This window comes from Olea europaea, chromosome 3 (assembly GCF_002742605.1).
Source record: "Olea europaea var. sylvestris chromosome 3, O_europaea_v1, whole genome shotgun sequence".
Classification (NCBI taxonomy): Eukaryota; Viridiplantae; Streptophyta; class Magnoliopsida; order Lamiales; family Oleaceae; genus Olea; species Olea europaea.
Window position 1 is genome coordinate 11,831,906 of NC_036239.1, and position 23,789 is coordinate 11,855,694.

The 23,789-nt window shown below is 33.6% G+C and overlaps 1 long non-coding RNA gene across 5 annotated transcripts; it reads left to right on the top strand.

The window, feature by feature from the left end:
- Positions 1-14,846: 14,846 nt before the first annotated feature.
- On the top strand, positions 14,847-21,841 carry LOC111386294. 5 transcript variants are annotated; one of them, XR_002701198.1, is made up of 5 exons: positions 14,847-14,910; positions 15,011-15,235; positions 18,751-19,396; positions 20,959-21,041; positions 21,395-21,841. It is a non-coding gene; the product is annotated as an uncharacterized LOC111386294 (long non-coding RNA). The 5 variants fall into 5 exon arrangements; XR_002701196.1 differs by adding an exon at positions 20,146-20,244 and having other exon boundaries at positions 14,860-15,235; XR_002701199.1 differs by having other exon boundaries at positions 14,860-15,277.
- The last annotated feature ends 1,948 nt before the right edge of the window (positions 21,842-23,789 follow it).

Sequence of the window (23,789 nt, forward strand, 5' to 3'; positions counted from 1 at the left end):
AACCCCAACCTTAGGGGCCCCCACCGACCCTGCCCTGGGCCATCGTGGAGGAGGTAAATCGCAGGATGTGCCTCCCAGGAGCCAGGGTGGAGAGCACATGGATAGGCCAAGGCTGTTAACCCATATGGTAACTCTCGCTTGCAACAGAGCCAATTCCACCTTGCGGGGAATCGAACTCTGCACACTGCCGCGCTGAACCCTATCCGCCCTCCCCTTTATAATGTTGCTTTGTTAAGAAGCGGTTGTAGTTGATATTCGTTGGTAAATTTAGGAAATGTTTGATATCCGGCGATAAGAAACATGATAGAGATAAGATTTTTAAATTTTTTTTCATCATTTTTCTCTAATATTGTAGCATAGCGTACACATCATTGTTGTTTAATTTATACTAGTTTGTAGTTTTTACACTTTCACACAAAGTATCAAATATTAGTATAGGTGAAAGATGTGCTATGTCTCCACATGACAACAGCTTTAAGACTAATGTTATGGACATGTCTAGTACTTTGTGTTGGGTTTGAATCTAAGAGTGTGTTTGATTGGCATAAAAAATATTAACTAGAAAAGAAAATATTTTTCATCTTTTGTGGAAAATAAAAACCACATCTACCCAAGGAAAATGTTTTCCTTAAAAATAAGGAAAATTAGGCATATTTTCAAAAGTTGGAAAATGTTTTTCATAGAAAAAAAATAACAATCAAACACTCTAAGTATGAATTTGGGTGGAAAACTAATATTTTCCGTGGAAAATAAATGTAATCAAACACACCTTAAAAGTATCCTATGATATATGGAATAAAATAATAATAATAATAAATTTGATTGAACTTTGGGTCAAACTAAACTTATCATAAGAGTTGACAACAGTATTTTACATACTTATTTGTGTTCATAGACTTTTATATATATTGTGAATTGATCGAATTTCTACTTAATTTAGTCTAATATCATTGTAGGTAAAATTCGGACTTGGTTACTTGGAACAAAAAGATATTTGAGCTTGAATGAAATTGGCTCATATGAATTTGAAGATTAAATGGATTGCATTAGATTGACACAAAGCATGTAGATAGTAAACGAAGGAAAGTCAAAAGTTTCGAGAGTGAAATTTAACTTAAAAAAAGACTAAGTTTGTATAATTATGGAGATCTAGAACCAACATTGACTCTTATCGAAGTTACAGGGATCAATATTGACAATTAGGACAAATAAGGACCAACACCATAAGAAAAAAACGTGAATTAGGAACCAAAATGCAAAAACAAAATGAGCAAGAACAAATTTCAGAGGAAATACAAAAAAGGAGGAAAGAAAAGAAAATGGAGAGAAAATAGATAAATTGGGAAAAAAATTATCAACTTATTTCATTTAAAATTGTACTTATTACAATAAATAAGCCCATTTATATAGGACAAAAACTTAAAATCAAAATAGCTTCTAAAAAACTAGAACTTTATGAAAATATCAAAATCAATAAAATATAATCAAAACAAATAATTTGAATCAAACTTTACTTTAAAATTATATACAATATTATCTATATTCTTATTTTTATTTTTTTCAATATTTCTCTTTGACTAAAAGAACTCAACTCTAACGTGGTATACTACAACAGTACAAGTTCATTATCTAAGGAGATCGATCTTTTGGCTTGACCAAGTATAGGCAGTGAATTCTTGACAGCAACACATAGCTAAACTCGTTCCAAGGGAATTTTTCTTATCCACCAAATATGGATTGCAAACTCCACAAAGTAAAGTAAGGTGTAATCAATCCACAAAAATATCAATTGACTTCACATAATGAGCACAAGATTAATTCCTTAGATCGAACTGTACAAAAAAATGATTGCAATAGCTGAGGCTCGAGTGTATTGATAGGGAAACAATTCTCCCATATTGAAAATATAACTTTCATTCAATTGTAATGGCCAGTCAATAAGATTATCTTTATGCAATTGATCCAAAATCCTTTTCTTAATGTGTTTAGGAAATTGAGCCAAAGATTCACATAATAAAACATAACATTCACCCCTAAAGTGTTCAAGATTATATTACATATCAAAAGCAAGTTCATAAGTTTTATGATTAAAATGATCTGACTTCAATATTGGCATGAAAATAAGGAAAATTGACAATAGAGTATGGACTTAAAAAAGTATAACCATAATTAGTAGGCAAAAAGCCAACCTCGAAAGAAAAAATATGCAATCAAAAAATTACTTTGATAAAAATGTTGTAACCTAAGTGGTACAAGTCTGTTGAGGTAAAGTCGTATCAAAGTCAGCATTAAAGTGTCACAGAAGAATAGACAAATATAACTTCGATTGGAAGTCAAGACATGTTGACTATTTAGCTTAGCTGGCAACATACCCTGGGTAATTCATCAAATATGTCGTGGTCAAATATGTCGAAAATAGGCGTGAAAGGGGATACAAGATGATTCTCTAAAATCCCATACTCTCTATCGAAAGATTCAATAGGATCAACAATAAAACTTTATTTTTCTTCTTTCTGATGATAACTAACATAACCAGATATAGGAAGTGACTTCTGAGGCTTGGGTGTAGGCCTATGACATACTTGGCAAAGATAAAAGATTATACTCCATAGGTTGGACGGTAGATAAGCTTCATCTATTGAATGGGGTGCCAAAACGTTGTCACATTTGATTTTGGGATTCGAACTATCGATAAATCTAGATAATGTGAAATGGAGAGCTTCATGCGTTAAGATTGTGTAGTAGATTCGGTAAATGAGTGAATGAAATAAAGTTTACCATTGTTACGGCCTCTAATTGAATTCTTTTTTGATGTAATATAATTAATTGAGCTTTATTAATATTCACATAGAAATACAGTGAGATGACTCTTCTAGATATATGATTAATTTCAACCCAAAAAAGGTAAATTGATTTGACCAGTGAATTCGGCAAAGCACAACTTCAAGAATTGAATTTTGAATGCCATATTGAAGGAATAACTATGGTAAAATCATGAGTCGCAACATTTTAACCATCACATTGGATTAATAGATTTTTCCGTTAGTATTATAATTTTATTCAAAACATTGTCATCAACGTTTGTTTTATTTAAATAGGAGTTAAAATATTTAGATTAATCATTAAATAAAATAGTTCTGACGGGAATAGTTATACGGAATCTTAAGTCCATCTTATTATTCATTCAATTGACATTGTATACTTGTAATTTCACAAAACAAGAGTTTTCAGATAAATTTGATTCCCAGATCTGAACTTTCAGAAATTCTCATGGGAATGATAATCTAGACTCTGAAATCCATTTTATTACTTATTTAACTAACATTGTACAATTGCGACTTCACAACAAGAGCTTCCAGATAAATTTCATTCGCAGTTGGTGAACTTTCAGAAATTCTCACTTAGGTCACAAAACATTATTTTATCTTAATTTGGTCATTGAAGTTGAATTTAGGTTCAAAATGCACATCATATTTTGTCACATGATGTTTCCAAACTTACAAGAAATGGTTTGCTATCAGCCATACAATAATTAATTTTTCACATAACCGCCACACACAACCCTAAAAACAAAAATGATAAATGAAGGTTATGAAAATATCTTTAACTTAAAATGTTAAAATAAACATTTTTATTTTAACAATTTTATAATGTTTCTTGGTGGGAAGATGACATGTCATAACAATCACAGATCCACTGTAAAGCGACTGTAGGCACATTAAATTTATTGATGTCCTGGTTAATGAATAGCTCATGGCCATAACAGGATCGACACGATACTCATAATGTGACAAAGTAAATGATAGTCACATGTTGTAGTCCTTTAGATTGTTCAGATGTTGTCGGAAAAATGGGACTTTTCGACTAATTGCTTTTAGAAATTGAGTGCCTTATTATTATTATTATTATTATTTTTTAATTCAGGTATCCCAACTTACACTAGATTAAATCCTAGACCCCCAAGATCCTTGCCCCTGAAACCTTGGAAGGGGTAAATCGCGGGTTATGCCTCAATTGGATCACATGTTCCCCCCACTGCCTGTACTTCTGCGCACAAGAGATCCTCCTCCAAAGTGCCTTTTTCTTCCTTACTGTGCATTATGTAGGCAAAGCACGATTTCTTTGTGTAGGGTAACACAAATTTGTACTAGTAATTTTATCTTTAATGGTGCTTCTACATTTTCGGTGACTTCACTATTTAACATTAAAAGCTGTAAGAATTCTACTTTTTGTTTTATATTTTTAGATTTTTAATGTGTTATGAATTTTAATATTTTATTGACGTTGTTGAGAAAAGCAGTTCAAATTAGTGACTTTTTTAAAACAAGATGGTACTTGGCTCGTTTACAATGCTGGTTTTGAAATCTTCTTCATGAATCAAATTATTTATTTGAGTTTTTAAATTCTAACACATAATTGAGTCTTACAACTTTAACTTATAAAATCAACATTCTTAAGAGAAGTAGACAAATTTTAAACTCGTATAAGTTAATTATTGTTTTTATATTTAAATGACATGGGGTTGCTGTACCCTTAACAAAATATACCTCTATTGTTTTTATTTTTTTATTTTTTTGTCAAATTAACAGAATTTTGTATTATTAATTGAAAGCACAATTTCCCTACTTTGGCTATGGTTTCTTATATATATTAATTGATGCGATTTAAAAAATAAAAAATAATAATAATTACTGGAACTTATAAAATATATTCCAAATTTAATATATTTAAATCTAGTTGCTTAGTGTTCTTCAAGAGGCCAGTGTACTATAAGCGTGGAGCCAAATTGTGCCTTAACTATTAAGACTACTGCCTAGTGAAGGCAGAGTTAGAGTACATTAAACTAGGGTAATTAGCTAGTTAATGCTTATTGTACAGAAAAAAAAATCCCAAAATTCTTACAGATATGTCTGAGATGGGGTGAATTAAAATACTGTAAAAAATAATCCACCTACCCTGCATGTGTGTATTCTGTAAGAGTTATGTACAATAATTTCTGTACGACTACTATTGCTCTAATTAACTTGTGCCCGTGAATTGAAACATTTAGTAGGAGATGCATATGTATTTTTTGTTTATTAATTAAAGTGGTGTCTAGATCTTGTGAGTAGAATGTCACATACTTCATCGTTTGAAGTCGATATGCAATCCTTAGTTCAGAATTTAGGGTAAAGTAACTTGAAAGTTCGATTTGTCACTAGTGGCGGATCCAAAATGAAAGGTCAGCTAGGGCGGCAAGTCAAAGACCATGAAATGTCGTTTATTAATATTTAATTAAATAATATTAAAAATTCTTCAATTTATATGTAAATTAAAGGCTCAATAGCAGAAAACTCTATCTATTAGATATTGTGCGAAAAACTCCCTACCTATTGAAAATAGTAGAAAAGGTCCTTTTTCGAAACATTTAGTGCGGAATACAATCTTTTTGGTGCAAAAAATTTTCTTGCCATCCAATTCTGTTAGTTTAACCATTAAAAATAGTAAAAATTGTCAACATTAAAAAGGAATAATAGAAATTACGGTCCAAAACCTTTTATTTGTTTGGAAATTTTACCTAAATTTTTTATATGTATCACCCTCAATTTCAAACCTTTAAAATTTTATTTCTTCCCCACCCCAAAGCATTCATATGCAATTTCTACTTTTCTCTATTCAAAATATCCATCAATCTATTATAATCATAAGCACTAAAAAGAAACCCTATCAAGAAAATTTACAAGGCAAAAAGGGTCAAAACAACGAAAACGGTTTGGAAAACGGGACCTTGAATTTTACGTTCCATTTTATTATAAAATTTGAACTATATAGTCAATAATTACTCTTTCATAATGTCTTTTAGGACAGTGCTCTTGCCAGCACCCATTCCACCACCCATAAGGAGGAGCAACGAACTTCTTTCACTGTGAGCAACTGCATCTCAATAATCCTGGTTTATGGGCTATTGAATTTTGTTTCATTTTCAAAATTATTAAGGGACCCCCCCCTTTTTTTTTTTCCTTAAAAATGGCCGAAGTTTACTTATCTTCTTTCCCGTTTTGCCTTCGATCTTCTCTGTAACTTCACTAATTTGACCAAGAGGGCGGCCGCGCCTGTGAATTCCAATGGATCCAATATTCACGGTTGCACCCCCTCGCCAGGTGCTAAATCCGCCACTATTTATTACCATAAAAATATATGTAAATAGTGTGTAAGGCAATTATTAAATAAGAAAAATCTAAAGTAATAAGATATATGGCTCAGATAAAATATAAATAACAAAAAAAAGGATATTTACATTCCAGAGATAGTAGTAATAAGTTAGTAACAAGAAAATGAAGCCATTAAATGCGTAAATAAATCAGTCCCACTATGAACTTTAATTATTTATTATATCTCTTATTTTTAGTTATTTTCATATCCTATGAAAATAAATTAATTAAACTAACAAAATATAATATTAATGTTAAAATTTTTGTATGTAATAAAAAAAAAAGTTTCTTTCCAACGTTAATATTATAAGTGAAAATTAAAAGATATCTTAAGTTGTCTATAGTAATAAATAATAGTCACATGTTGTAGTCCCTTAAATTGTTCAGATGTCGGAAAAAGGGGATTTTCCGACTAAGGGTATGTTTGATTTCAAGTATGAAATTTGGGTGGATAGAAAATAAATTTCAAGAAATTGAATTGTCTAGAACTTGTTTTACTAGGAATTGTCAATTAAATATATTTAATTGGTATAATTTTCTAACTGAAAAATGTTGAAATTTTGTATCTTTTGATTTTCGTTTGTCTTTGTTTTTTTATGAAAATTATCAATTGGAAAAATATAATTTATTATAATTGTGGATAGAATTTGTTTCCATTGCCTAATAAAAAAATGGAAATCACTTTCCTGCCAAAATCAAAGGAAAAAATTTTCCTTGAAAATCAAGAAAAAGTGTCATGTGATAGGGTAAGGCGGAAACCAAATTCCATGGAAAATGTTGTCCAACATATAAAAGACAAAATGGGTGGAAAGTGGAATTTGAATTTCATTTTCCATTAAATTTGGTTGTATCTAACAGGCCTAATTGTTTTTAGAAATTGAGTGGCTTTTTATATGTACTTCTTCCTTACTGTGTATTATGTAGGCATAGCACGATTTCTTTGTGTAGGTAAAACAAATTCGTACTGGTAATTTTATCATTAATGGTGCTTCTACTTTTTCGGTGACTTCACTATTTAACATTAAAAGTTCTATTATTTATTTATGTAAGAATTCAACTTTTTGTTTAAGATCTTTAAATTTTAAATTGTTACGAATCTTAAAATTTTATCGACATTATTGAGAAAAGCAGCTCAAGTGCCTTTATGTTATTAATTATTATTTTAATATTTAAATTAGTGACCTTTTTTAACACGAGATGATGGCTCGTTTACAATGCTGGTTTTGAAATCTTCTTAATGAATCAAATTATTTATTTGAGCTTTTTAAACTCTTAACACATATTGAGTTTAAAGACTTTAACTTATAAAATCAACATTCTTAGGAGAAGTAGACAAATCATAAACTCGTATAAGTTGATTATTGTTTTTATATTTAAATGACAAGGAATTGTTGTACCCTTAACAAAATATACTTCTATTGTTTTTGTTTTTTTGTTTTTTTTTTTCAAATTAACAGAATTTTTTATTATTAATTGAAAACACAATTTCCCTACTTTGGCTATGGTTTCTTATATATATTAATTGATGAGATAAGAAAAAAAAATTACTGAAACTTGTAAAATATATTCCAAATTTAATATATTTAAATCTAGTTGCTAAGTGCTCTTCAAGAGGCCAGTGTACTATAAGATTGAGTTCAAGCGTGGAGCCAAATTGTGTATGTAAATAGTGGGTAAGGCAATTATTAAATAAGAAAATTCTCAAGTAATAAGATATATGGCTCAGATATAAAATATTAAAAAAAGGATGTTTACGTTCCCAAAGACAGTAATAAAAGGTAGTAACAAGAAAGTGAAGCCATTAAATAAGTAAATAAATCAGTCCAACTATGAGCTTTAATTATTTATTATATCTCTTATTTTTAGTTATTTTCAGATCCTATGAAAATAAATTAAATATTAATGTTAAAAATTTTGTCAGTAATGAAGTACTCGTTAGAAAAACGAAAAAAATAATAATTCCCATTCCAACGTTAATCTTATAACTAAAATTTAAAAGATATCTTAAGTTGTCGATAGAAAGCCGTAAGTAAACTTTTCAGAACTTCGAAAAATATAGAAAGAATAAATTCCGTCAATGACACCAACAACTTCTTTGTCAACTCTCATTGACCGTAACAGATTGTCGACAACATTTTCAACGACATTGCGTTCTTAGTCATAACTAATTATATCATTGACGGAGTAGGATGAAGCAAAAGCTTGAGTTTCTCTTTCAGATGTCATTTCCTTGCTTCATTTAAGTAGGCGAGAAAAGTCTATATAGGATGATGCGAAAGATATATAATTTGACATAAAATTCAAAATAATTTTCGAAATCTTAAATCAATGTCATATATAAATGATTTACTGTATTAATCTGTACTTACGAAGTGTCAAGTTGAGTTGATGCTTGTCCTTTAACTTCTTAAGACTCGAGCTGAGTTTAGGAGGAATGTGAGTACAACAAATTTCCCACAATTGGCTTGTGTCCATTGAATTGGCACATTTGGTAGGTGATGACCTTTTATCAGGGAGGTGTACAAATCAAGTGAGCATAATGACGTATTTGACCTTTTTAAATTGATGTGCTAGACTTAACTGTCACAACTTAGCTTATATTATTTTGAACAATCAATTTACGACATTAAATTGTCGGTAAATAGTGGGGAAGAACAAATTGAAGTACGAAGATTCATAATTAATGAGATGTGTGAATGTACCTTTTTGAGAGGTAAAAATTAATTGCATTTCCTTATTAATGTGATTATTTTTTCAACTTTAGCATGCAATCTCCATTTCATTCTAAAAGAGCACGTGAAATTAAACTCACTTTAGACATTTGGATCTCCAACTTAATTTCCGTGATAAATGAATCTCATCAAGAAATTTTCTTAGTTTTTAATACAAGTGAAAGGAAAATCGATGAGTTTGAAATCCGAATTCCTAATTTCTGATTTATGTAGCTTTGTGTCAAAAAAGGTTAATAATCAATTATTTATTATTTATTATTTTCTTTTATGTTTAGTAAATATCTCGAATGAATGTCAAATTTTTCACCAAATCCTGTTAAACCTTTTGTTTTGGAGCTTGTTGAGATACAAATATATATAAATTTAGATATAATTGTTGATCTTGATTTCTAGTTAGGCAACATGGTCAATAGATCCTAACTCCATTCTCATTTAAGTGTAAAGGTCATGCACACTATACAAATGTTAGCTGCACGTGACCTTCTTCGACAATAAGGGAGGTGGTTGCGGCACTTCGACGATCAAGTCAGTCAACTCATGTATTTAGATGTGGGATGAACAATGGATGTGTAAGATACCGAATTTGAATAGAATACCAAGAAAAGTTACTATTGAGAGTGTACTATTTCATAAATAATACTAAGTGTGAGTTTCTATAATAGAAAATGTGAGAAGGTTACATTGGATGGATGACTCGTGACCTCATCTCAATAATCGACCTATCTATCTCAAATGCACCACCTCTGCATTCCTAGTTTGAGGTGGCATTAAATGATATTAAAAGTGGCCACCCTAGGTGGCTACCATTTGGTCAATAATAAGAGCCTTATACAACAAGGCATAATTATAGTCCTCCAAGTCCATTAATGAATATTCATATACGGCGTACACGTTGGTATGATACTAAAGCAAACAATGTAAGAAGAGAAAAGGATCAAAGAATGCTTTTGAAGTTCAACTTAACTGAAGCAATACAATGGTCGATGTTCACTATCTGATGACTGTGCATGGAGAAGTGATGAAGTGATTGCGTGTGATTTTCTATTATTGGCGATATGTAAGATTGTGTGGCAGTGACACTCATTATGAGGTGACATCTAACGAATTAGATAGTTTTCTCGTAGTGACGAGTCGTGACAAGTTAGTCCCCAAGTCCAAGCATATATATATTTATATGTTATAGGGGCTTTGATTGCTATTGAGGACTGTGTGACAAGACAATGACTAATAGAGATAAATTCCTTCGCATTGATGGGAGCAAGAATATGAGCGAAGTCCCACTTTAGGATGAGGGATACATCGAAACATTTTGGTGAAATCAAAATTGAAGAAATTGAAAGTGACTGATTGATAGTTCATGGTGCAGTAGCCAGCTAAGTCCATAACCTTTTCACCATAAGTGATCCCCCGACACATGTGGGGGAAAAAAAAGAAAAATAATAATAATAATAATACATACATACATACATACATACATACATACATTAGGGGCAAATCCAGAGTCCAATGTCAACTAGGGCGGACCGTTGACCATAGGGCGGACTATTGACCATTTACATTTGACCGTTGCAAGTTTATTTATTAATATTTAATTAAATAATGTTAAAAATCCTTCAACTTTCATGTAAATGCATCAAAATGTAAAAATTATACATGCACTAAACAACAATTCTCCTATTTCCTTGCTAAAAGTTTCTTATTAGTCAAAGAAACATGTAATTAGAATAGAGCTTTGAGCTCAATATATAGTGCACATTAATTTTAACTTCACAGAATCACAATTTTTAGTTGGCTAATTAATCATAGAAAGCAGGTCTTGAGATTTCTATTAAACCTGTTTTTTTGAATGTTCTAGTCGTGTAGAACTTGAATTTACATCAATGTCATGCTTACTATCTACATATTTGGCTCTCAACTATAATTACAATTTTCTTTTCATAAAATTGTAATTTCTCCATCACTATATTATACAACTAAGTTTTCCAAATTCTACAACCAACATAAACGGTCAAAGAAATCAAGTTTATTTGACACATAGCCATATCTATCCTCTACCAATCAAGTACATAAAAAATTATAGACATAAATTAAAACAAAAAAGAAAGAAATTCCAACTAACCTCACCGAATTTGTTCCCACAAAAAAACCCAGGTATCACAAAGACAAAACCCATCATTTCCAGCACACATGGCTTTACAAGCTTTACAACATTCACTAGAAGAACTGAATTTGAAATATGTGCCCAAAAATAAAGCATGTAAACTTCACAAGAAATAAGGAAGAATAGTCCAAAAATTTATGAAAAAATAAAGGAAAAGACACAGAAAGTGCATCGGTAACTAGAAATAACGAAGAAAGCTTATCCATTTGTCAAATCCAGTCCAACTTAACATTTATCTTCGTAACCAATTCCAACCAACGACAACGACAACAGCAACTAGGTATAAGAAATGGAGAATGCAGAAGGGTTTGTTTGCCTGTTTGGGGTTGCTAGGTTATTTATCCATCTCCAAATTGGTTGGGCCAAACATTTTTTTTAATAGGCCCAACTCTCTATCCAAACAAAAGGGCCCAAAAACCCAAAATTCTCATTTATCTTCTTCTTTCTCAGTTACTCATCCCCAAATTCAATGCTCGCATCCACCAAATGTTGCCATTGTCGCCCTGCAACCATCCCATCTTCCATCAATGCCGTACCCCTTAAATCATTATCCAAAATCAATAATCAACAAAACAGGAAAACAAATCAATAATTCAACAAAAACAAGTGCGATTAGACAAAAAGCAACCTCTCAGATTTCCGCTGCAACTTCTACCCGACGGTCTCGATGACTATTGAAGGCTCCGGCGGATCCAGCACGAGCGGCTGCAATGGCTCGCCAGGTGCTGGATTCGCGCCTGCATCCATATATATGTGTGTGTACGCGTGCGCGCACACGATGGTAATCAAAAGGTTCACAAAAGAGGAAGGGTGAACCACTCCTCCCAATGGCTAGAAAAACTATTATTAAAATGTACATAGATAAATTGTCAGTTATCAATGCACTACTAAAAAACTGCCACCAGTTATCCTCTAGAATGACTAATTGTCCCCAAAGCCTTGAAGAAAATTTATAAATACTCCCACCTGAAAAGATAAAAACATGCAAATTCTAATCTCTCTCTCTCTCCTAAATAGTGAATTTAGGAGGAAAAAGTCCTAATTAGATGAGAGGAATTTGTTGATCATAATTTTATTGTCAACAATGAACTTGGCAACATAGCATCTTTTCCCAATATTATTTAGGCATTGTAAAGCATAATAATTACAGTCTTCGTTGAAAGCATGCTGGTTTTTCCACTAAACCATCAATCATAAAAGTTGAATAGTTACTCAAGTCCATTTTTAGAAAATACAAGCTGCTTGTCTGGATCGCAATGGCAGGCTTGGTTTTTTATGTTTTGTGCTTGCACACTTGCATGGGCATAACCGTCTAGTTTGGTTAATTTGATTTGTTAGCATATCTCAAACAAAAGAGAAAATTAAGTCTGGGTTTCATTGTTTTCAAACTAATTCGAGCCAATGAATTTCCCCATTTAACTTCTTCAATGGTAACACGTAGACTTTATTCAGTTGAGTGTAGTCGGACGGCTGAGTAAAATCACTATAAACTAAAAAAATACACGAACCCTATATATATATATATATATATATAAAGAAAAAAAAAGCCCTTTTCAAGTTTTAATGTTACGTTTACACGACTTGTCAATAAAGCTTCTAAGAAATAGACTTTAAAGAGGAGTTGGTGAGTTTTAACTAGTCAATCTAAAATTACGGTTCAAGTTAGGTTTGGTCCATCTTTTGGGTCGGACTGCACCATGAACCTGCCAATATTGATGGTTAGGCCGATTCAACTTATCAATTTAATTCTTCTTTTTGTTTTTTAAAGAATTTCATGCAATTAAATTCTAGAGAGAGAGAGAGAGAGAGAGAGAGTGATGTGTGAGATCGTATAGAAAAACATAGAAGAAAATTAAGGGATTGTTCTCTTCGTGTTTCAGTTTTGCAATTTTGAGTTTTGAATTCATTTTGAATTTTGTGTTTTCAGTGTCTGTTTTGATATTGTTGAAAAATATGTTCTTTTTGTCATTCTGCATAATCGTTTCTGAAAATATAAAAATGAAAAACCCATTTACTTTGAAATTTTGATAATGTTTTTTATGCTATTTTACTCAAGAAACCACCACAACACCACCACAAAGTCGTCGCCACGACCTCCAATCCACTGCCAACCAAAAACAACACAACCACCGTTGCCGCACCAATCACCATGGCCACTGACGAAAATCATCATCGTTGACCACCACCACCACCATCAACCACTGCCAAAATCAACACCACCACCATCACCATGAACTATCAACTAAGATCAACCACTGCCGCCACCAAAATCAACTCCACCACCATCATGAAACATCAACCACTACCATTACCAACACAAAAAACAAAGAAGAAAGAAGAACCACAGACGAAGAGTGAAGAAGACCGGGACACAGAGGAAGGAAGGAGACTTGCAGCAGTCGCAAATCAATTCACCAAAATCAACCACTGCCAAAATCAACATCATCCACTGCACCACATCACCATTATCGACCTCCACCTCCACAAACATACCACTACCGCCTGCCCACCACCATCACAATCAACACCCATTGTCGCTAGATAAAAAAAAACAAAAAGAAACCCCAAAAAGCTAGCGATCCAAAAGAGGGCAAATTGCAGCTTCGCGATGCTACGAACTTCACCTCTCCAAACCACAGCTAGTGTCGAAGAGAGAGGAGATGGAGTTGGCCCAAACCACAGCAGTGTTGCGATGAATGGATCGCGATGAACGCAGCATCGCCTCCCAAACCATAGCCAGAACCGGTGTGACTCCTTCGTCGTCGTTTACAGTGTTTGAATGGGTCACCGACATTGAGAAGAGAGAAGCCGACGAGAAGAGAAAAGGAAGAGACAGCAGGAACAAAGACGAAAGAAGGTAGAGAGACAGCCTGGATGATTCCTTTTTTGGCTTTTGCCTTGCCGTTTTCCGCATTTTGAAGGATTTTGGCATTTTGGGAAGAAAACGTTCAAAACGACGATTTTGCTGTTTTGCGTTTTTTGTACAAATTTTTTTTTTTGTTTTTGGAAATTTATTTTCGAAAACGGGAAAGAGAACGCATTTTCGCCGTTTTCGAAAATCGAAAACAAAAAATTGGTTCAAAACAGTAAAAAGAACAGGGCCTAAGTATTTATATTGTAAAATATGATTTTGAAAAAATATAAACTCGTTAAAGTTTAGAAACAACCATCGGGTTGGGAATGAAAGGGAGCTTTAGTGCTCTTTTAATTTACTTTCAGCTTTTAAGTTTTTAAGTATTCAAGCCAACTATGTCACTCCTCATCCTTATCCTGGTGGCCAACTTGTGAGTCTGGCCGAGCTATTTCTATTTAATATTCTGATCATATTACGTTGTCAGAAAATGATTGACATACAATCTGATCGATATTCATAATGGAGGGCCCCATTTTTTTGGGCTTTTTTATTTATGCAGAATTCACGCTCACGTGAGAGGATATCAATTAAATTGGCCAAAAAAATTCTAACAAACCAAACTAATTCTTAATATTTTAACCAGATGGGTCATACTGTACTTGAGTAATCTGACCAATTTTGATATCATTAGCAATCGGAACTAATTTAGGAGAAAAAGTAAATTTGGACTTACCATCAAAGGCGTTGATGTATGTGAGAATTTTAGATGTCCTTCATATCAAATAAGTCTCAAATTGTGCTGGGCATCACAGGCTTAAATTCAGCCCAATGTATACCCTTAAATTTGATATCCAATATGGGCCCAAAATAGGGAAGTTTAGACTCTAGGCAGAAACCCATGTTTGCAATTCAAATTTTCTGACCTTTCATTCTCATCTAGAGAGAGGACCTAGAACGGAAAACACGAAATGGGTACGAAGAAATGCGAAATAATATTCTTAATTTTTCATTTTATGTAAAACCCACAATTTATTTCAAATGAATTGACCTTCTTTGATGTGAGTTTTTATAGCTCGTATTAAAGTGCACGAGTTGAGGCAGAAGAACGAGGCGGATCTGTTGGCGCAGCTAAGGGATTTGAAGGCGGAATTAGCATTGTTTAGAGTAGCCAAAGCCATTGTTGGGCAGCCAACAAGCTGTCGAAGATTAAGGTGGTTAGGCTCTCCATTGTTCAGGTGTTGACTGTGAATTCTCAGAAGCTGAAGGCGGCTCTAAGGGAAGCGTACAAGAACAAGAAGTATTTGCCTCTTGATCTCCACCCTAATGTTATTGTTGCTGGGTTTGTGACTCAAATTAGAGTGAATTTTTCTGGAAATAAATTGTTTTCTTATTTTCATTTTCATGTGGGAAAAATTGTTTGATTTTTATGGAAACACATTATTTTGTTATTCCACATTATTTTTATCTTTATGATATGTCATATACCTATAAATAGTAGACTTCTTTTTTAGTTTTGTTCAAGCAAGAATTGTTGAGTTTTTATATTTCACTACATACTGTCGATTAATAAAACGTCTCTTTTTGTTAATTTCTTTACTTTTAAATCTTATTTCTCTTTGCGATCTTCGTTACTTCATATCGCATCTTTAATCTCATTCACTACAATCTTTTCGAGTCCAACAAGTTATATTGGAGTTTGGTTCTTGTTGTGGATTTGTTGAGGCTTTTCAAAGATGGCTGCTTTGAAATGTGATTTCTGCAATTAGATTGAAATACAAGGTTTTCTTTGTGGCAAGTAAATATGAGAGCTATTTTGGCGCTGTTAAATTTGAATGATGTGTTGTTGGGTTTTGAGAGAATGCCAGCTAATTGGACAACGGAGAGATCAAAAGGCTTTGTCGTTTATTCATCTTTATCTATCCAACAATATTCTGCAGAGTGTCCTGAAGGAGAAAATAGCAACTGCTTTGTGGTTGAAACTAGAGCAGTTATGTATGATCAAGAGTTTTACCAGTAAACTGGCTCTAAAGCAAAAGCTGTATTCCCATCGCATAGCGGAGGAAGGGTCGTTGGAAGACCATATTGCCGTGTTCAAGGAAATTGTTGCAGATTTGGAAACGTTGGAGGTTAAGTACAATGAAAAGAATCTTGCCTTGATCATGTTATGTTCATTACTTGCCTTATATGCATTGTTTCGAGAAACCATTTGTACAATCGAGATACTTTGATTATAGACGACTTCTATGATGCTTTGCACTCAAATGAAAAGTTGAAGCATTTAGTTGGAGCTACATCAAGGAATGAGGAAGCTCTTGTACTCATGGTGGTCGACGAAGGGGCAGATTGAGAGAGAACAACAATTTGTGTTGCTTCTATTACCAAAGGAGAGGACACGTAAAGAAGGATTGTGATACGTTGCAAGATAAAGGTAATTTAGCTACAAATTATAGAGGAAAATTATGTAATTCGGATGTGACTAATGTTGTCGAGAATTTTTCGGAAGGTGGAGATGTTATGTTGACCGTGGTTTTTGAGATGGAGTCTAAGTCTGACGAGGAGTGGATTTTCAATCAGCAAGTTCGTATTATATGTATTCCAATCGAAATTTGTTTAAGACGTATGTGACTGTTGAGTAAGGTGGAGTTGTAATGGGAAACAACCAGTCTTGCCATATTACTGGATCGGTTGAGTCAGAGTAAGGTTGCAGGATGGAAAGGTCAGAACAATTATGTAGGTTCGACATATTCCAAATCTGAAGAGGAATCTCATCTCGCTGAGAGCCTTGGATGAAGGGTATAAGTTCTCTAGTGAAGGTAGAGTCCTTAGGGTCCAAAGGGGTGTCCAGATTGTACTTGAGGGACGGAGAAGGTCTCAATTGTACATTTTGCAGGGGAGCACAGAGCCAATTAAGAGACATTTGGACAAGTTCAGTACCGTGGTGGATATACAGTTTGATATAGTACCTCTTATGGCGTGCTTTGAGTTGGTTAAGAACACTACTAGATGGAGCATTGATGATTCCACTTTGCCACCAATTTCAGCAAATACATTGTATTCAGTTGTTAGGATTGGATTCATGGAGCGTACACTACTAAAAAGCAGCTTTTCACCAACAAAAAATTACCAACGAATTGCATCTGTTGATAATTAAAATGGATTATCCGTTGGTAAAAGTTACTCACTTTTAATTACGATAATTAGCAACGAATATTTCATTGGTAACGATGATATCTTTTTATCAATAGATATTTCGTGCCTCATATAACTATTTAACATTTGGATATTTCACCAACGGAATATTCGTTGGTGATGTAACGATTATTTCCAACGGATTATCCATTGGTAAAAGTAATTCACTTTCAATTACAATAATTAGCATTGATAACGATAATATCTCTTTATCAAGGGATATCTCGTGCCTCATGTAATCGTTTAACATTTGGACATTTCACCTACGGATATTCCGCTGGTGATTAGAAATAGATTATCCATTGGTAAAAATAATTTACTTATCCCACATTGAAAGTTCACAATAAAGTCTTCGGAGTTGTCCTCTATAAATTAATTTGTGGTCCAATAAGTGGTTAAATAATATTTTGATCTTTCAATTCGGTTGCCTAAAAGTTAAAAAAATTAGAATTATTAAATAAATAATAATAACAATAATAAATAAATAAATAATTTTTTTTACCATGCCTCACATCTATGTGACTATTTACACCATTGATTTTTACTAATTGTAGTGGTAGATATTTACCAACGGAAAGTCGGTTGGTATTAGTTGATATTTTTACCAACGAAAATTTCGTTAGTAAAAGATTCACACTTTACCATCGAAAAATTCATTGGTAAAATGTTTACTCTTTATCTACAGCAGGATTAGTTGGTAACTATCAGTGACCCTCAAATTAGCAACGAATTTGCATTCCAAATATTCCTTTGGTAAAGAGTAATAGCAACGGATATCAAAGTTTTAGAAAGGGAAAATTCGTGCCTAAAGCCATATTTTTTAGTATGGTAAGTATGGTGGTGTTAGTAATGTCTATAATGCTTTCGGGTCGTTGAAGGTGACAATTCTAGTAAGGGACCTTTTGATCAAGCATTTGGTATGGTTTCTGCTATAGGGTGTGCTTCAACCCTATTTGGTCAACAGTAATTCCTTAGTGAAATTTCGGTAACCTGAGATTTGGGTTCAGGTATCACTTGTGGACGCCTTGTAGAGAACAACGATTTGGTTTGGAGAGTTTTGGTTACTGTGTTGAGGAAATTGGCTATTTCGCTACAGATGAATTTGAAATCTTGGAGTTTCGTTCGTTGCATCGAAATTTGGGTCAAAGTGGAGATTGTTGGGTTTGTGACCCAAATTAGGGTGGATTTTTTTAGAAATAAATTGTTTCCTTATTTTCATATGGAAAAAAATATTTTCTTATCTTTCACGTGATTTTTATGGAAACATATTATTTTCTTATCCCACATTAATTTCATCTTTATGCTATGTCATGTATCTATAAACAATGGTCTTCTCTTTCAATTTTGTTTAAGCAAGAATTGTTTAGTTCTTGTATTTTTCACCATATTGTCAATTAGTAAAACATCGTGCTTCTGCTATTAACTCTCTTTGTTAATTTTTTTTACTTTTAAATCTTGTTTCTCGTTGTGATCTTCATTAATTCATATCGCATCGTTAATCTCATTTACTACAATCCTTCCGGGTCCAATAATGGTTGAAACTCAATTTCTATAGAAGTCAACCAATAACAAGTAGCTATAAACACATTCATTTCCTTAATTGATGATTCTATTACCATGCAGGAAATTACAAGTAAAGGACATATATGAAAGAGATGAGCTATATCAGTTGAGAAGTAGAGACAGAGGAGTGAAGACAAATTCAGAAAAGAGCTTAGGAATTGTGACACCTAACCATGAAGAAGAAAAAAAGAACCATGGAAGTGGAGGTCAGAATCAGAGGAAAAAGAGAAGCAGATTCAGCAATGATGGAGGTAAAAAAGAGGGGCAGACATAGAAAAAGAGGAGAGGAGAAGAAATTCCAGACCTTGAAGAAAAAGGATAGAGAGATAAAGAGAAAGCTGAAAACAAGATGAGATATAGGGATATAGAGAGGAAATAGCAAAAGAAGAGTAGAAACAGTAGAAGAAGAGGAGGAGGAGAAGAAGAAACAGGAGAAACGGACAAGAAGAGGCGGAAACCAGAGGAAGAGGAGACGGATAGAGGAGAGTTAGCAGCAACAAGACTTGATTCAATTCAATTCATGCCCTTCATCATCTTCCAACAAAATTATATATAGAACAACCCTTAAAGTAAAGGACTTTGGGCTAGCCCACTAATAACACAAGCCCAACTAGATAAAATAAAAGATAAATGGTCCACTTGAGTGAAGTTAGCCATGACACCCAAGAAGACTCGTGCCATTCGCAGGTGCCTCACCAAGCATCAGGTATCTAGTTATTATTAGTTATTCTGGTGCGCATTTGTTCAATTTTTTCTATAATGTTGGGTTTCTTGTTTGTTCTTATGAGTTTTAAGTGTTTATTGTTATTAGCTTATCTGGTGGAGTACAGTTGGCATTATAGATCATGTGTCAATAGGAAATAAACAATTGAATATCCTGAAAATAACAGGTATTCTGTAATGTTTAGTTAGCCTAAACTCACCCTTTTCGGTGTTTAAGTGTTTATTATTACCTTAGCTGGTAGAGTATATTTGGCATTGCAAATCATGTAGCAAGAGGAAGTCAACGATTGAATATCCCAAAATTAACAGTTTCTCTAAAATTTAGTTGGCCTAAACTCGCCCATTTCTGTCCATTTGTATCTTCTCCTCCTTTCTAGTTTGCACTTTAAGTGTTTGTTGTTATTAGCTTAGCTGGTAGGAAAATGTATCTAGCATTGTAAATCATGTGTCAAAAGGAAATAAACAATTGAACTGTCTAAAATTAACAGTTTCGATCAAATTATTGGGATAATTGTAGGAGATTTAGATGATGGATATTCAAGCATGATTACTTATATACTGTTTTATGTCTCCATGAATCTAGGAACTTTTGCTTGAATTTTGTTATTTGCTCTCTCTCTCTCTCTCTCTCTCTCTTTCATATCATCCTTAGATCCCATAGGTTGGAACATTTACGATTTGAGTCGTCCTTATTTAGCCTATCCTCATCTTTCTCTGGTTTGCATTTTGCAGTGTGTGTAGCAACATAGCAGCTGAATTGAAGTGAATGAGTTTCTATCTCCAATAACTTTGTTACGTACTATAATCTATATTTGCTTGGTTTACTATGAAGTAAGAATCATTGTCCTTGTAAATTGTGAATATTGTAACTATAGTGGAGTGATTTATGGGAATACAAGAATGTGCATTTTAATCTTCTAATATAAAACCCTGGTAGTAAAATCTGATTGTACTTGTTTTATAGATGTTGGGTATGACTTTTGATGTGCTTCCAAATCCAAATCAGCTAACGTAGGTCTTATCTTCAAGTTATGAGCTATAGTATTTCAGTCTGCTCCCCAGTTCTTTTTTGATGTATTATTTATACTATTTTTGTTTGTGTTTGGGGTGGTGGTCGTGTGTGCAAACGGGAATCTATAAATGTGTATTGGGATTCAATATATCCTTGAATAATTCCATTATTGCAATGATGTTCACTTTTTTCTAGTTTCAACTGTAATACTGCAATTCCATGGACTTTTTTAACTGTAAATGAATGTCCAGAAATATCTTCAAAGGCTATTATTCATAGTTAGATACATGTTCATTGAGTTTAGCAACCGTTAGATTCAAAATGCAAGATCTCACTTGGTTTTCCTTATCCTCTCTAACACAACTATCGCATTGGCTCTTTTCAAACTATCACATTAAAACCTGTCTTTCGAGCATTGAGGCTACAGCATTCTGATTTGGATTTTTCCCCCTTTTCCATGCAAATGGTATACTAGGATCTAATTTTTTGTAATCAACGTTGTTAATTTTGACTTTTTGATCTTTTTTCTGTAGGCATCCTTCGGACTGAAAGGGAGAAAAAGAAATTGATGTACTTCCCTACGAGAAAATACGCAATCAAAGTTTAAGTTATTTTGGTACTATTTCTATTTAATCTTGGTGGATATTTGCATTGTTTCATAAGTTGTTAGCTGAAATTTTTTATATGATAACTTGAATTTGAGCATCATTAATCATTTTCATCTAATGATTAGCATACGGCACAGAATGGTTGTGTTTTATCTCTGTTCTGCGCTTTTGTACACCAAGCATCCTAAGTCACAAGCTTCGTAATAGAGGTGAAAACTTGTCATATGATCTAATAACACATATTTTGAGCGGGTGATGCTCAACTTCTTTTGGATTTAGGTTGAAATGGTTTGTTCTTTCAAACAATCTCAATTAGCCATTCCTTGTTCTTAACTTCGATCAATATCTTTTTTTTTTTCAGGTTTATGCAAAAATGGTTTCTTGTTTATTTCGAGATTTTGGGTTGTTGCGTATCATCATATGCTAAAATTGATTGGTGTTAGGTAAATTTACTCCTTTTAATTACTTTTGGTATGGTTTGATTTTGGTTTCATACTTGTAGCCAATGCACTTGTTGACACACTGAAAATGCGGCCCAAATCAAATAGTCCAGAGAGTGAAGTCCAATTGGGGAGTCCAGGATAAAGATCCAAACAGAATTATTGATAAATGCAGTGGAAGCCCACGACTACAGTGACATCATCGCCCAAGCTTATAAAACGCTCAGAATCTGAGCGAATGGAATGCCTTACGGTCGCCCAGAGCGATGGCCTCGTTCTCTCCCAAACCTTCAAATCGCTCAGGATCTTAGCAAACATAAAATATTATGATTATCCAGAATAGCAGTTATTAAAGCAGTTATTGAGTAATCTTATCACATTCCACGATTCAAGGAGCCCAGTTGAAGGTGGTTGAACGACAAAGAGTAATAGCATCAGTTAGAGACGGTAGTTCCACGACAAGTTAGCCAACATAAAGAAAGTGGGTAGTTATAAAACAATCAAGCAGTTTCCAAGCGGTTTGTCACGAGGAAGTCAGCAAGGGAATATAAAAAGGAAGAGAAGAATTAGAATAGAGGACCCCGAATCAAATACTCTCAAACAGAGAATATGTAATTTTAATTTCTTACCTTAAATTTAAACATTTCTTTTAATACTCGTATGCTTGCACTCATTGGAGGCATTCTGTTTATTTTCAATTGTAAATCATCGCCAATAAAATACCCCTTTTTGAGACTTTATTTCAAGAGGTCTATTCCTTACACAATCGTCTAACCCCTTTTTTAATTGTTAGCGACTACCCGCGCGAAACAATTTGGCATGCCCATTGGGACGTTGGTGTTTGGTGTTGAGGATATAAAAAGTGAAACAATATGCCTCACAAATCTAATAAGGAAGCAGTAAGTCAGGGAGAAGTACAGTTTGTGATCGAGCGATATGAGAAGCAGCAAAGCTCTCCACGAACAGAGGGACAACAGTCACAGTCGTTACGAACCAATGACAGAGTTGAGTCCTTGAACCATGCGTGCATTGCTTGGAGAACTCACATAAGATGTCGTTGAACAGGTAAATCTACGAAATATTTATAATATGGAAAGATTTACCCAGAATGGTAATGCACATTATGACAACATGGCCAAACAACTAAATACATTAAATGAAATAATTAATAAGTTAGTAGGCCAAATTTGTCAGCCAATTGTGCCTATTGCAAGTCATTTTCAAGTTAGGACAATTTTAGGACATAATTCCCCAGTCCTAAGTCCAAATCAAGGGATAGAACCACCTTTTGGTCTGTCTACTTCAAACCAGGGGGATGGTGTAATGCCAAATCAAAATAGTGGTAATGGTACATCTAACTTGGGGGGTAACCTAAATGTAAGAGACAATGTCCTAAATAATGGACATAACACCCCACGTGTTAATGATGGAATAAATATTCAGGCTGATGGTAACAATGACCCAAATCATGGCAACTTTGTTGCTAACTAAGGACCAAACATCATGCCTCAGGCAAATCAACCAATCAACCAACCTGTAGATTCCATATGACCCCAAAGTCATGCTGAGAAATCAAATTATAGAAATAGTACAGGATCAAATGGCTTTTGGGGTACGTCCCGTCATCAGGCCGACTTACAAAAATCCATATCCTGATTGGGTAGACCAAGCATATCCATGACCTAGAGGATATAAAGTGCTAGAATTCTCATTATTTATCGGTTTAGGAGAGATGTCTACTCTAGAACACATAGGGCGATTCACACTGCAAAGTGGTGAAGTAACCGACTACCATAAAATGAGGTTGTTCCCTAGTTCATTAACAGGAGTAGCTTTCTCCTGGTTCATCAATTTGCCAGCGAACTATGTCCAAACATGACAACAATTGGAGCAATTGTTCCATGCTCAGTTCTATAAGACTGAATCTGAAGTTATTTTGGCCGATTTGGCGAATCTATGTCAAATGCCAAACGAATGGGCAGAAGGTTTCCTTCAAAGGATCAAGATAGCAAGAAGTAAATGTTTTGTACCTTTACCCGAAAAGGAGTTTGTCAAAATCGCTCAAAGTTGTCTAAACTTTGATTTGAAAAAGAAATTCAAAGACGGAGAATTTCTTGATCTTTTCCAATTGAGCGCAAACGTGATTAGGTATGAACGATTAATAAGAGAAGAAGAGCAAATGAAAAATTCTAGTAAGGGAACTTATTATAGAGACCCAAATTTTGATGTTCATACTATTGATGACGAGTATTACGATCAAACCGAAATGTGTTTGGCCGAATTAATCAAAGGAGATGCTTATACTTGTCCTATAAT